The sequence below is a fragment of the Bufo gargarizans genome, chromosome 5 (assembly GCF_014858855.1).
Source record: "Bufo gargarizans isolate SCDJY-AF-19 chromosome 5, ASM1485885v1, whole genome shotgun sequence".
Taxonomy (NCBI): domain Eukaryota; kingdom Metazoa; phylum Chordata; class Amphibia; order Anura; family Bufonidae; genus Bufo; species Bufo gargarizans.
In genome coordinates, this window is record NC_058084.1 from 24,152,040 (window position 1) to 24,159,867 (window position 7,828).

The following is a 7,828-nucleotide window of genomic DNA, read 5'->3' on the forward strand; positions in this document are numbered from 1 at the left end:
TTCCTTTAGGATACGGGGGTGTATGCCATCCGGTCCTGGCGATTTGTCTATTTTAAACTTTTTAAGTCGCTGTTGACACTTTTAATGGGGAATTTATTTCAACATTCGGCATGTCATCTGACAGTTTATTTTCCTCAGTGAATACAGTGGAGAAAAAAAATATTTAACAGCTTTGCTTTCCCCTCGTCGCTCTCTGCGACTCCCTCCTCATTACTCTTTAAAGGGCCGACACCTTCAGATTTATACTTTTTAACATTTATATAATTGAAGAACTTTGGCAATTAATCTCTCGGTCTCTAGTTTGGCCACTTTTATTTGTTTTTTACATGTTCTATTTTTTTCCTTATAGTTTTTCAGTGCTTCCTCGCTCCCCTCCTGTTTTAGTGTTTTATATGCTTTCTTTTTGTCATTTATTGCTTTCTTTACAGTTCTATTTATCCACATTGGTTTCTTATGTTCCTTAACCTTTTATTCCCATACGGTATGTACCTCTCACAATGAGATTTTAGGATGCTTTTAAAGATATCCCGTTTTGTGGCTGTATTTTTATTTGTGAGGACTTTATCCCATTTAGTTAGGCCTTTGGCCTCTCTTAGTTGGCTAAATTTAGCTTTTTTGAAGTTTGGTATTTTTGTTCCTCCCTGTAGAAACGCTCTTTTGAATGATAATTGGAAGGTTATTACTTTCTGGTCACTATTTCCCAGGTGTCCCCCGACCTGCACGTCTGTTGTTCTGTCAGGCCTATTGGTTAGTACTAAGTCCAGTATGGCCGTCCCTCTAGTCGGGTCCTGAACCAGTTGGGAGAGGTAATTGTCTTTGGTTATTGCCAAGAACCTGTTTCCTTTATGAGATATACAAGTTTCAGTTTCCCAGTCTATATCTGGGTAGTTGAAGTCCCCCATAATAACCACATCATTATGATTTGCCACCCCGTCTACCTCGTTTGTGCTCTGCCGGTGCTCATTGTCAGTTACTGCGTTCAGTATTCGGAGCAAACGCGGTACTCGAAAAGGTTGGAGAAGTAAACTACAAGGTACACCAGCCAGGGTGGTGGAAGCCGGAGCAGGTGTACCATGTGAATTTGCTCAAACCTTGGAAATATAGGGAGACCAGTACTGATGATAGCCTGCGGCCGTGTTTGCTAGGAGAAGAGGTTCAGGCCCCTCAGTCTGATGTAAGGGAAGCGGTTGCCACAGTGAAGATTGCTGACAGCCTCTCCTCTAAACAGACTCGGGAGGCCAGGGAGTTTGTCAGCAGGAACACGGATGTGTTCTCAGACCTCCCTGGACGCACTTCCATAATCCAGCATGACATTGTCACTGAGCCTCAGGCCAAAATCCGGTTGAAACCATACCGGGTACCTGAGACTCGGCGACAAGCCATCTCAGAGGAAGTGCAGCTAATGCTGCAACTAGACATCATCGAGGAGTCTAGAAGTGAGTGGGCCAGTCCGAAAATGGCTTGTATCACACTGGGGGGTCTATACCAGTATAAGGTGTTAGACTTTGGTCTGCATGGCGCTGCCGGCACTTTCCAAAGGCTAATGGACATTGTGCTGCGAACACATCGTTGGTACGTTTCGGCTTACCTGGACGATATTGTCATCAACAGTACCGACTGGGAAAGTCACCTGCTCAAAGTGTAGGCTGTGGTAGAGTCCCTTCGAAAAGATGGACTAACCGCTAACCCAAATAAATGTGCGATAGGGTTAGAGGAGACAAAATACCTGGGGTATGTCATTGGGTGCGGAGTGATCAAACCCCAAGTAAACAAAATAGAGGCAATAAGAAATTGTCCCCGACCTGTCACCACTAAACAAGTAAAGTAATTCCTAGGAATGATAGGTTATTACATGACATTTATTCCCCACTTTGTTACTGTAGCCGCGCCATTGACAGGGTTATTAAGGGGGTGCAAATCGGTGATGGTTCACTGGAATGACCAGGCAAAATAGGCTTTCTCCACTTTGAAGTTGGCCCTGTGTGTGGTCCCGGTTTTGGTGACGCCCGACTTTAAGCGAGAATTCATAGTGCAGACGGACGCCTCCAAAGTAGGCCTCGGTGCTGTACTGTCTCAGGAAGTCAACGGGCAAGAGCATCCCGTTGTCTTTTTAAGCCACAAGCTCACCCAAGCCGAGACCAGGTACAGTATAGTGGAGAGAGAGTGCCTGTCTTTTAAGAGGGCACTAGAATCTCTCCGCTACTATTTGTTGGGGAGAACATTTTGCCTGGTGACTGACAACTCCCCTCTCAAATTGATGAGCCAGGCCAAAGAGATAAATGCCCGAGTCACCAGGTGGTTCCTGTCCTTACAAAACTTTAAGTTCTCTGTAGAACACAGGGCAGGCTGGTTGCAGGGAAACGTGGATGCCCTGTCCCGAGTATACTGTATTGCAGGTGTTCACCCCCTCAGGGTTAAACAAAGGGGGAGGTATGTAAGAAGGTACAAGGAATCATCGTGGATGATAGGTACGTGTCACCGAGGTTCATGGCCTCGGTGGAGTAGTCAAACAGCAGTTGCTGTTTGACACCTTGATACTTAGTATGGCTATAATAGCTGATCCGGGACGGCTTATACTGGGAGTAGTCAAAGTGCTGGGTGGGTGACTACTCCCCATGTTCCAGGCCGGGTTTTGCCAGGCATAAAACACTGCCAGCACTGCCAGGTGGATAGGATTACCTCTGTCTGACAGTGGACCTCAGGTGTGCTGTGATCTGAGGGCTATGTTGGGATCTGCGGCTTGAGACGGGCTGGAGGGCTCAGACCGATGTGAGGGCAAATGGGCTGCCTTACTCCTGCCTTTGGACTTGACAAGGCAGAACTTCCAACAGGGTGTGAAGTAACACCCAGGAGAAAAGGTCAACTTTTCATGTGTGTGAACAATCACCAAGCAACTTTTTGTTTTGCTTTCACGTGTGAATAAACCCTGATGTTTTGAACCAAGAACTTGTACTTTGCCTCTGTGCTGCACCCGCTAATCCTAACTACCAGAGCGAATCCCCACACCACATTTATTTTTAAATTCTTTTTCAATTCATTATTAAACTCTTTTTACTGTAACCTCATTCTAAATAAACTTTTAAACTAAGTTCACTATGAAACAAGGGGGTTTGTTTTCCAGACTTTTCATTAATGGTTGGTGGAGAATGTGGACTGCAATTCCCATGCAAGTAGCGCAGGCAAAAGGATTCTCAGGACAATGAGCTTTCTTACCAGTCTCTCCTCTTCTCCTCCTTTTCATTGCCTTGTTTTGTGGAATTTGGTTACAAGCGACATTGCTGATCTATCTTTCTCACAGTTAACTTTTTGCTTTTCCTTAAATTATTTATAAGCTCATAAACTGGTTGTAATGTGTGTGGCTGGGATGTCGTTCCATACTGTTCCTCTTAAGACAGGCAGTAATGTATCATTTGCTGCAGGTGGTCTTGACCTTGAGATGTCAGTGAGCACCAAACCTATAGCATACTAAGGCCGAATGCACACGGCCATGGAACACAGACTTGAGCGGTCCGTGGTATCCCGGCCTGGCATCCTGCTGACAGCAGGAGAGCACGGTGTCATTGGTTGCGCTTCATGCCGCCGCTCCACTACAGTAATACGCTCATATGATCTATATGAGTGTATTACTGTAGTGCACCGGCGGCATGAAGCGCACGGCGTCATAGCAACCAATGACGCCGTGCGCTCCTGCTGTCAGCAGGATGCCAGGCCGGGATACCACGGACCGCTCACGTCCGTGTTCCACGGCAATGTGCTTTAGGCCTAAAGGGTATATTCGATGAGCATGTGGAATATATCTGAAAGATATCTGCATAGGTGGAGGTGGCGGTAGAAAGATCCAGCAACTTCATCTCCACTCCTTCATATCACAGGTGGTGCTAGGTTCAGCAGGTGTACTAGACTTAAGATGAGGAATGTGCTGTACTGTATCCAGTCCTTCAGACTGATTCTGATGATGAAAGATTTGAGTTGAATGATGTTACCTTTTATTATCAGTATTAGAAGACCCACAAGAGAAAGACAAGGAGATGGTGGAGCATTATGGGCTGGTACGGGGGGCCAGGTTGCACCATCGTTGAGCCATGCTGTATTTGCCATGTTGGACAGAGATCTGACCAGGTCTCAGACTAGTGGGCTGGAGGTACACAAGGAAGAGGTAAAAATGCGTCCTTTTCTATTTCCAGGATGCAAATCTATCCAAACATTAAGACAGGTTGTGCTAAAAGAAGATTGAGTGATTGCTAAAATCAGGAAACAATGAAGTTAGGCTTCTTTCACAGCAGCGCTGTGTGTTCCTTTTCTGCTTCTCCATTATTCGGCACATAACTGAAGTCTATGGAGCCTAACTCATTCAATTGATAATAATGGGATCTGTTAGGTTTCTGTTCAGCAGAACATTTTTGAAGCGGAGTAAACAGGCATACGTGCAGAAACAGTTCTAAAAATAAAAGGCTAAAAACAGAAAGGTTCTTTATACTTAGCGAATTGCTTGATAAGAGTTTGTTTCTGGTCTTGGGAATAGGAGGAACGTGGAACACAACCCAACTGAGAAATGTCCAAGATCCCTCATTTTCATCCCCATTCAATAGAGGGTGGAGTTAAGAGGGGTCTCCCTCTCAATCTTGTCCCAGTCTTCTGGGAAGACATTCATTACACGTGCGTACTCCACTTCTCTCATTTAGCTGGCAGATGTGAAATATCCATCAAGTATGGCTTCCCGTCCGCGGCAACATGTTTTCATAATGCATGTTTAATCATGCCAATCTTTTAATACCAAATACGACCGGTGTAGAGGTCCCAGAATGGGAGACTCTTATGTGGGAATGCCAGCTGTCGCTGATGGGATGTTCAGACTCCTTTGAAGCCAATGGTATACAAAAAGTGATTATTTCAGTTATTGATACATTTGTTGCACCAGGAATGAGTTGAAGCTTATGAGACATATTCAAGCTGAAAAGCTCCTGGACACCTGCTGGGGGAGGGGTGCCTCCATGTCTCAGGTGTTATGCATTTCCATGGGGCTTGAGTGTACAATCCAGGAAACCTCTTGTTACCCCTTCCAAAGAGCCAGTTACTAGCAGTCAGGTACTGAGGAGCGAAGCGAGATCCTACATTCAAAGTTGATTCTCTCACTTGGATCTGAACTCTGCTTTGATTCCAAGGTACCAATCAGAACTGAAACCAAGTTTGGAGCCATGTTTTGAAATGGTTTTTCAGTTTAAAAATCAAATACCAAAGTTATTTCCCGAACTTTTAAGAGACTTCGGGAATAACTATTTTCGCCTCATCGGAGGCCAGTACAGTTTAACGGGGATCTCCGTACAGCATTAAACTGAGTTCAGATCTAGGATTCAAAGCTGGCTTTGCTCATCCCTAGTCAGGTGCTAGCTCCATTTCCTCCCAAGAGGGACGTGTATTCCCCACACAGGTTCAGGCTGAGCGGCAACCTACTGACAATATTACAGAAAGGTGGCATCAGAGTATAGAGAATCAACTGAGATGCACAGGAGACGGGCCTCTATTTATCACATAACGTGTTGGGAAAATATGACATTTTGGGGATAGAAACAAATTCCAGGAGACATCTCTCCACACACTGTGAGCTCCTGCAGAATGCTTCATGTGTTTTAGCCGGTTCTACAAGTTATGATGAATAATAATCAAAATAACATATAATCCTTTGCAATCGTATAATTAAACCGTTTATTGGTATGCAGAAAATTATACATTATAAAAGTATCTTATGTTATGCATTATCTTTTATAACGATGTAGTACCGTATTTTTTGTTTTATAAGGCGCACCCGATAGTGAGACACACCCCAGGTTTAAGAGGAGGAAAAAAATGTTTTTCATCAGACCTCATATCAGATGCTCAGATCAGACCCCATAAATATCAGGACTAGTGATGAGCGAGCATGCTCGGCCGAATACAAGTTCGGCTCGAGCATCGCTATGCTCGGCAAATGGCGGTACTCCTTGCTCGAGTCTCCTTTCTGCATGTTTTGCAGCTGCTAAGCAGCCAATAAACGTGCAGGTAAGTACTGCCATCACTGTAATGCCAGTAGCCATGTTGGCTGCAGGCATTACAGTGATTGGCTGACCGGAACGCGTCACCGGGTGCTATATAGCACCTGATGACACGTGCTCGGATCAGTCATAGTCAGGGAGAGCAGAGCGTAGGAAGGGAAGGCAGTGTAGGGAGCAAAATTCACAGTTATTAATTAAAAAAACATTTCAAAGACCCAAAAGTCCTTTTAAGGACTACTCTGTGTGTGTGTTTGACAGCAGCAAGATATTTTTCTTTAATACCTATTAGTGACATATACTGTACATCATCCGCAGACTGTGTCTTTTTGCATAAATTCAAATAGTCAGTGCCACATTTATTGTCTATAGTGTGCGTTTAATACACATCCGTGACATAAACAGTACTCCATCCGAAAACTGTTTCTTTAGCATAAATTTAAATAATCAGGGGCCAGTCCTCATCTACTGTCTCTGTAGTGTGTGCGTGTAATACACATCCGTGACATATACAGTACGCCATCTGAAAACAGTTTCTTTAGCGTAAATAAAAAAAAATCAGGGCCTAATCTAGTGTCCATATTCTGTGGGTTTCTGTGACATACTGTCCTGCATCCGAAACCGTGTCTTTAGCGGACTGCAAAACAATCTGCGCCACATCTAGTGACAAAACAATTAATATGTAGAAGGCGAGCACTAAGGGACGGAGTAGTAAACGTGATGTTGATGGTGCACAGAGAGGCCGTGGCCCTGGACGCAATTAAACTGTGCCTGCTGCCAGAGCACAAGAAAAAAAATATATAAAAAAATCCACAGTTGGTAGGTTGGTTGAAGATTATGCTTCCAGTCGGTTAGGCACCACTCTCTCTTCCACCAAGTCCAGTCTCTGTAGCCAAGAGTCTGGTCAACCGAATCCTCTCTCTGATCATCCTTCCTAGAACCATGGAGAGGCCTGCCAAACGAGTGATCCCCCCTCGGATATTCCGAGGAGCTATTTGTAGTGCCACTACCACTTTTGGCCCTTGCGCCCAGCAGGCTTGAAGAGGGACCTGAGATATAGTGCCCTGATTCCCAACCTCTTGAGCCTTCACAGTCTCAAGAAGATGAAGGTGGTGGACGGCAATCATTCGTTCACGAGGTGGATGACGATGAGACACAGTTGTCAATCACTGAGGTTGTGGTTAGGTAAAGTCAGGAGTATGAGCAGAGTGAGGAAGTGGAAGAGGAGGTGGTTGACGATAAGGTCACTGAAACAACATGGGAAGGTGAAAAGCCGAGCAAGGAAAGCAGTACAGAGGGGGAGGGATCCGCAGCACCGCAACAGGCTGGAAGAGGTAGTAGGGTTGCAAAAGGGAGAAGTCAGCCCACACCAAACAGGCTCGCAACCGTTACACCGAGCACCCCCATGCGTAAATCTACCTTGCCAAGGGGTAGGTGTTCCACAGTATGGCGCTTTTTCAAGGAAAGTGCAGACGACAAAAGAGTGGTAGTTTGCAACCCGTGCCATACCAAAATTAGCCGGCGCGTGAACACTAGCAACCTCACCACCACCAGCATGATCCACCACATGGCATCCAAGCACCCTAAAAAGTGGGCCGAACGCCTGGGTCCACAATCTGGGTCTGCGGGTCACACCACTGCCTCCTCTTCCCCTCTGTTACACACTGCTGGCAAATCCCCTGTCAGGAGCAGGCCCGGATGCACCTCACCCTGGACCTTCGCATGAACCATCAGCAACAACATCCACGTCCCTGTCCCAGCGCAGCGTCCAAATGTCCATAGCACAGTCATTTGAACTCAAG